An 8,070-nucleotide genomic window follows, 5' to 3' on the forward strand; every position below is an offset into this window, starting at 1 on the left:
TCATTGTCGAGTTTGCTTTCTGCAGTCTAATTTCATTATTTTTAAACTTCAATCTAATTCCTGTTTTCGGATTGGCAAAGGTAACAGGCATCGTACAACAGATAGCTAAAGAATCAGCCACAGGACAAGCCTTTCTGTAGTATTTCTGAACACTTTCTTCAAACAACCACATCTCATTATTTTACAGATATCTTTCGTTCGGTATACCCACCTGAAAAACAGAGCATAGCAGCCCACTCAGGCGATAGTGTTTGAATATAATTCGGTATCTGCGGGCTACCACAGAACACGCTAATAAAAATGAGCTCGTCGAAATCGCTTGACTGGACCACTCTCGGATATTAAATGACATTTGGGCTGTTTCTCATAAGCCTTTCTGTCTTTCCATAGGATATGCTATTTAGAAATATCCTACCAGAATTGCAAAGATCCCTGCCAGATTCGTGTTGCAGACGGGACGTGTACCAGACAAACGATCAGGTAGCTTTAAAATAAAAGCGAGCTGCTTTCATCAAACGAAATACTAAATGCCACGCTTGACGTTTGATTGAAACGTCAAGCGTGGCATCCAAAAAGAAAAGATTTTTGAGAATGAATTGTGGAACGGCGGTAAGGTGAAATAATGCAGTAGGTATTGATTAAACTGTCATTAGTTGGGTAGGATATTTTTGACGGCTGAATTATTTAGTACTCTGTATTGACGAATCTGTAAACATCAGGCCGCATAGAATGTGCCCTGTAAGACTGGAAGCAAGGATTCTCTGAGGCCTGGGACGTCAGCCTCTGAGCGATACTCACTGAACGAAGATAGTCAATGATCATAATTTACTTTTACTTCATGGCACCATCTATTTAAACAATATTCAGTATTTAGCAGGTATTGAAGTAATAAGTTCATCCTAAGCTTAACTTCCCTAATCGTCAACTGTATTGCTGCGTAAAATCAAAAAGAAGATAAGGCTTCACAACCGCGACGTTCTCTGCTCCTCGCCGAGAAATACGCTGTGGCAATTTTTAGGATTGCTGCAAACTTATTTATTCGTCAGGCATGCTTACATGGAAAAGCCTGCACTACATGGTTTATCGTTCCCACTGGTGTGTTCTCACGAATTTGCAACCTGCCTTGATCTGTCCGGCCCTCGTACTATTTAAATTATCTTGCCAGTTAATTTCAGGCCACGTGAGAGAAATGATCGATCAACTCACCATCGTTATATTCACACTGACATATATTAGTCAGACATCTTAAAACGCTATTGAACCATTAGCAGGCTAAATTAGGTAAATATTTACGTAAGATTTTTAGTTATTTATGGTAATTGAACCTGATGAGCCTGATAGAAATTATAGCTTAATTACCACTGCAAATTGATGTTCAGAGAGTAGCCGAAGAGAATAGTGACAATTTGTAGAATTACCAGCGATTAGCGAAAACATTGGGCAATTCGTAACATGACAGATTGTTACTGGTGCGGTGATTTGAAAAAGAAAGTTGGGTCGTTAAGGATAACAGAAGCTGTGATTATACCTCAAAAAAGCTCACAAAGGAACAAGTTACTGTGATTACAGAAAAGTATAGGATATGCATCCATTGTCCATTTATTGTGTAATTATTCGAACGCTAAGATAGAGAATAAGAGCAAAAGTTGAGTTTCTCAGAAATGGAGTCTAGGACAGATAAGTATCCAAGTCGTGTACTCGGGCAAACAGATGTCAACAATTAAAAGTAAAAAAACAACTAAAACATACCATCGCCATGTGTGAAACATGGGTTAGCTTGCGCAGCCCACTAAAAAGGAATGGAAACAAAGTTACGTGCAGAGTAGCTTCGGCCAGTATCTCGTCTTATTACTATCAGTGCATGTCTGGAGCGTCTTTCATCATAAGATATTGTATAAAAATGCCAGTTAACTTCGCTTCTACGGCCTGGATCGCAGAAAGCAAAATCCAACGTTCGATAGAACTTCTCCGAACGATATGTCTCGGTCAAAATAATCGCTGAATTATTTGGCTTGATGGTATTAATAAACGGATTTCGTCGTTAGTTGGGTACATCTACGGGATACTAGAATAACAACAAGTCGAAATAATCTATTTAGATTTGACCGTTTCAGCGCATGACCGTCTCATCCTGTACCGTATGCTCATCCCTCTGATATTTCGTACTTTGAACTCAATAACACTAATGCATATGTGAGCCATAACGACAGCCATAAGCAGCCCGTTACATTCGCAACAGAGGTATATTCCTGGGCCTACTTCGTCCCAAAGTAAACGCCTTCACTTGCCACAATTGTAACAGATCTTTCGATCAAGATCTTCTACTTGGTTGCTTTGAGTCGTCTCAGCCTAAACGTTTTGAACGCACATACCCTTATTCGGTCTAATACTCCGTCTCTGGCAAACATACAGTGGTTAACAAGACGCCGTAACAACTTGAGTAGCGTAAACTGGTTTACACCCATATTAGTCTGGCTGCTTCTGTGTTAGCCTCTTATAGATCGTACTGACATACTATGGAAGTTTTTTGCTGGAGCTGAAATTTCGCAGCGCCACTACTCCCTATCCTATTCACGTAGTTAGGCCCAATAAATGCAGATTTAGCAAAACAGTGTAAAAACTCGACAGAACTTTACAGTAACACCACCATCGTCACAACAACAGGTGATAATAAACAACTGAGCGTCGTTCGTGGCTTTGACCCAGCTTCATAGGAAATGCTACTTAAGGTGTAATACAGTGGGCAATAAAACGATTTTCTTTTTAGGGTTGACGAAACGGAGCGACGGATAAGTTATTCTCATTATGCTTCAATAGTAACTATACAAGCATAATTAAGTTACTCAACGCGGTTATAACACAAGGACAAAATTGGAGGCGGTTAAATAGCTGGCAACGATCTTTGTGTTTTTGGCAGCTAATTCATAGGTCACAATAAACTGAGCAGACACTTGTGGCAAGTTTCGCCAAACGGTTGATATCGGTGGATACATATATGAATTACATGTTATGGTAAAGTCTAGAAAACGAAGGATTATTTCGAAAGTGAGATTGCCGCTTTTAATGTTCTGACAACTTTGCCCATGATTCACGTTTTTAAGTACGCAGATCAATATAGATGTGACACATATCGCACGCACTATCTTTTACATACATATCGGATAACCTCTTTGAGAGGGAGAGATCACTCAATTGCTGACATTGAGAATCTCTCATGAGTTCCGATTCTCGGGGACTCTCAGCATCTCCCGAGAGCTGAAACCCTCCATAAAATTGACTAACTGACATAGACTGAGTTTCCACACTTAGATCTTTCCGCCATGTCCAGATATTATAAGCTAATGTCTGATGCCAGCGATAATAATTATTTAATAATTCATCAAATGCTAACTACCCCCGTCACCGTGATGGGACACGTGAGGTCGTCTAGCTTCGAAGCCGGACATAAATATGCACGCAGTTGTTTTCATGCTGATAGCCAGCCACCTGAAACGCAGCTTAACGACGATACCGGAAACATCCATTCGTAGAATGCAAGCTACACATATAAGCCTATAGAATGCACCCAAAAAGATCCTGAATAGACTAAGCACAATCCATCGAAAACATTCTTGTTAACCATATTAATTGCTTGGCCATCTCGTTGGGTCTATAAGACCGGCCTGAGTTCAAAAATATTAGGTTTCTTCAAGCTGAAGAAAGAGGTGGGCATTTGGCTCGCCTTCAGGCAATACGAACTTCTTTTTTAGAGCACGGCTGGTAGGCGTATGGTGACAAAGAGAAACATTCTTTCCGGAAAGCGCATAAGAGTCGAAGGTCGAAATGGCCGCAACGTTTGAATACTGAAAACGTCAGGGACTGCTTTCTTACCAGTTTGTTTCCATTAAATGTATGTCATGATGTACACTTATATTGACGTCTTCAGACTGACGACTTCAATTCATTCCTGACTATGTATGTCTCTAAATCACAGAGTACGATAGCTGATCGTTCGTCTTTATGACTGTTCATGCATATAAAATTAATTCAGTGTAGATTTTTCAGAAATGTTTTTATGTCACCCTGCCTTAGAAAGTCGTGAAGTGTGTCGACTGCTCCTGATTCGAATCAGAAATTTGCTATGCGTAGTCAGTGTAAATAGTTTCATAGCTGGTTCAGCGGCACTATAGAGCTTTAGATGTAACAAAAACTGTACACCATTGCAGGCTGTGGCTATATAATATAGCATCAGGAAAGCATCTAGTCATCTGCCATAATAACAAATGGCTGTACACATGTTTTCCCTGCTGTGCTAAAGTCACTGGAGTGCTAAAGGTTTTCACGATTAATGAGTTATGTTCGCCTATGACACGCAGACAGTCAACTCTCGATGCAAACAAATGACTTGTAACTGTCGATTCGGCAGCAGTTAGTGTGATCCAGTTCCGCAAGAGCCGGTCTTCATGAGTGAGCATCAAACACTTCATTAGAAGTGCTAATTTAGATAGTTTCTAATGCTAGAAGCCTCGGTTGTGTAAATTAAAATACTCACTGGTTAACGGATTTGTCATGCTTCTATACGATTGCCGTCAACTGCCGTCAGCAAGTTGTAGATAAGGCACATCCTTACCTTATCGAATATGATTATACGAGTATTCTGCTTCGAGTGAAAAAAAATAGTTTAAATAGGCAAACTAAAATTCCAATTTATCAGTTATCTTCATTTACACGAATTGACTAACTCTTAAAACAATCGTCAGAGTCAACGTCGAAAAATGTGCCAAACGTTCAGAACTGGTGACTATAAATATTGGCGTCCGAATACGCATGACCGCGTAGCTACGTTACGCTTATTCGACGCCAGTCGAATTTAAACGTGGCTCAACTTCACAGCGATTGACAACTAACAATTAACATACATAAGCACGTAATCACGTCAGCACACTTTAAGTTTCCCCGACGTAACCTCAAACCTGAGCCGTCTTCGATTGCGCCCTAGAACCTATTTACTGTTCTCAGTCGCCACTCAAGCTGCCATTGGTTAGGGTAAGGGATTCGCGGCGTCGTTCACTCTCGACGTCACCGTAATTATCATTCACAATGAATATATAATTCTCTACAGATATTACTAATAACAGGAAACAACAATAGGCAAGCTAAATACTGGAGGAAGCATTTGTACTTGGCTAAATAATTCTATACGGCCAGCGCAGACTAAAGCGGCCCATAAAAGAAAACGGAGCGCGCATTCGATAGAACGACCGCCGTTGCCGTCACCCATACCACTGGATCCGTTCCTGCCACCAACCTAAATCTGCTGTTTCGTGCAACGCTTACCACGCGAGTCACAGAGGCGGCAGCAGCAACAGAAGAAACAACAACGACAATAGCTAGCGTGCCGATGGCCACAGTAGCAATGAGGAGAGTTCACACAGAGACCTTCGAACTCATGCTGGATTAGCAAAACCGCACAAACAGATTGACGCAGCCATGACTGCTTGTGTTGGTTACAGTGGCCATCACTGCCTTCGCTGGCAACGGTTGCTACTACACCACGCAGTAGAAATAATATCATTTTGAACAGTGGCTAGAACGGGAGAACTATACTATAGTATACTATACTAGACGTGAATCTAAATTGGCTGTTGAGAGGGAAAACGAATTACGTACGAGCCACTGTAACTAGTTCTTTGTGTAACGATGAAATTGCAATGGACGGCGTTTGATTGATAAATGGTCGATTATTTGATCTCTTTTTTAAGTTCCATACATACATATATATATCATTGTACAATTGAACATTGCAGGCGTACTAGCGGGCAACTTCTAAAGCATAATTCATATGGGTATCGCTATAATACTAACCAGTAACTTACTTTTGCTCTGAGTGTAATAAGATACAGGAGAATCAACATTTTGCCTACTGGACCGTTATATTGTATAGAATTTAATCTGTTGTTTGAACAAAATCTCAGTCGAATAAATTCCATTTCGAAACTTCCAATATAATGTGATGCCTGCTATTTTGCCAATCGTAATAAACCAACCCCGCTAAAACAAGGGTCATACTCCTATATAGGATAAAGTGCTATAATTCCTAAAGTACGCTAGTATGCCATATATCTATTATATTTCCTAACCCGGCGAATATAGACCAGTATATGTGTCCTACAAATATATTATTTATTATATGTCATCGTTATCCTTATATAGTTAGTTATTATTTAAAATGCTTGTATGCATTTCTAGTAAACTTTCGTCTAGCCATACTCATTTCAAAAGGAGATGTCTGACAGTAGCTTTATTTTCTGTTCAGTTAGTTCAGCAGCGTGTCTTACAGGATTAAGTCGTACATTGGCATAAGTTCCGAACCTAATTTTTCACATTTCCTCTTTCAATTGAGTTCAACTCATCGAAGAGGACAACGATTTGGCAAACCATTTTGATCGTTGAGGACCACATCACTTACCATACGTGCAGTCGGTTGCCTACCTCTTTGGTACAGCCAATACACGACACAACAGCGATATCATCAACAATAGGAATAACGAAACTAGTGCTAGTTTCATAGCAAACACCGTCTCGTACCGTATCATGAAGTGGCTGAGAAAATGTGGGTTCGAACTGGCCGCCTTAACTGAAAACACGCGCAATGTATTCTCTTTACCTTGGACGTCATTCATCGACGCCAAAATCGCCACCGACACTGGGCTAAGCTCGCCGCGACATTCGTCGCTGCTGCTGTTACTGCGGTGATGATCTCCACCGGGTCCGGCAGCAATTATATCAACCCCCATCAAACCACCTGCAGAAATATGTACGAGGATATGATTAAGGAAGAACCATACTGAGCTATAATGTTAAAGTTCAGAAAACTATACAGCAAGCGGAAACCGAATCTGCGCGAGGCTATTTTCATTCGGTTGTCGAACTGTGCACAGCGGCTAAGTTGATCGTGCAGTAGTCGTGCAATGGTATCGTGATTATTATGGGGTGGTCTAGGTAGGGCGAACCGTGGACACATTTTGTTTCGCAGGGGCCAGCCCTCGGAAGCAGTACTTAACACAGACTGAACTCCATGGAGTTCGCATGGCAGTGCGATGAGATGATGAAAAGCTTCCGTAAAAATATGGGAGAAAGTAGGAAATAAGCCTCTACTCTGTGTGCTCGTCTATTGAATGTATTTTATCATTGGAATCGAAGCAAATTCGAAAAATCACGATAAAATGTCCTTATATATAACGACTTTAACTAACGCAGACGTTACCATCTAGGAAAACGGCCTTTTTAGATGTTTACGTGCGAAATAGTAGCAGACTCTTCACTGAGTGCATCGACAAAGCTGCAACTAACCCAAAGACTAGTAAAGCACCACAATGCTACAAAGCTATTACAGTGGTGGGTATTTTTCCAACGACTTGTAGCAACAAGGTGTTACATAATAAGCAATAAGTTTTATTAATATATTCCAACTATAGCGAATGTTCCTGCAATAATTATAGTTTTTATTGCATAACATCCGTTATAAGTAGAATATGGCGAATGTGAGAAAAGGTGGGCTTAATAGTGGATACACAGGATGACGGTGATTTGTTCACCAATGCAAACTTGTACGTTATTGCTTCATACCGTGGGACATACAGCTGAATCTGATAACGAGTCGGGAGTATTAACTCAAACCCTATATGCTAACATATACTGACAATCAGTGTATTTAACGACTCCACTTCAATTCAATCAAAAGCCTCGCTATTCGAAACTGAACAAATCAATTTCGACGGTTTCGGTATTTGGCGACCGAGTGCCGCTTTCAAACTGCTTCGTTCTGCCTAGGAATCACCCCCCGGTTGAACTCTCCCAAAACAAATCCTACAGCAAGAATCATACACGTCGGCTCCTACAGCCGCTCATAAACTTCGAAAAGAATAAATGTGGCTTTTTGTTGTCGTCAGCAGAAAAATACCGCTTGAAGCGATCTGTATTTCGTTACGTTATTAAAACAGTAGCGTTGTTGTTCAAACACAGTTACCGTTTACGGAAATCATAAACGCAGATACAATCGGCAGAAAAAGGAATCAAATTCCTATATAT

At 40.6% G+C, this 8,070-nt stretch overlaps 1 protein-coding gene across 3 annotated transcripts in view; it reads right to left on the reverse strand.

Moving 5' to 3' along the window:
• The window catches only part of Hers (Histone gene-specific Epigenetic Repressor in late S phase), a 30,100-nt gene that overhangs the window by 13,216 nt on the left and 8,814 nt on the right, over positions 1-8,070 (reverse strand). The window contains exon 2 of one of the 3 annotated variants that reach the window (XM_086979459.1): positions 6,647-6,784. The exons of the other annotated variants lie outside the window; for them this stretch is intronic. The gene's annotated coding sequence lies outside the window, so the exon portion shown is untranslated. The remainder of the gene's footprint in view (positions 1-6,646; positions 6,785-8,070) is intronic. 3 annotated transcript variants of the gene reach the window in all.

The sequence above is a fragment of the Varroa destructor genome, unplaced genomic scaffold (genome assembly GCF_002443255.2).
Source record: "Varroa destructor unplaced genomic scaffold, Vdes_3.0 BEIS01000002.1, whole genome shotgun sequence".
NCBI classification, from domain to species: domain Eukaryota; kingdom Metazoa; phylum Arthropoda; class Arachnida; order Mesostigmata; family Varroidae; genus Varroa; species Varroa destructor.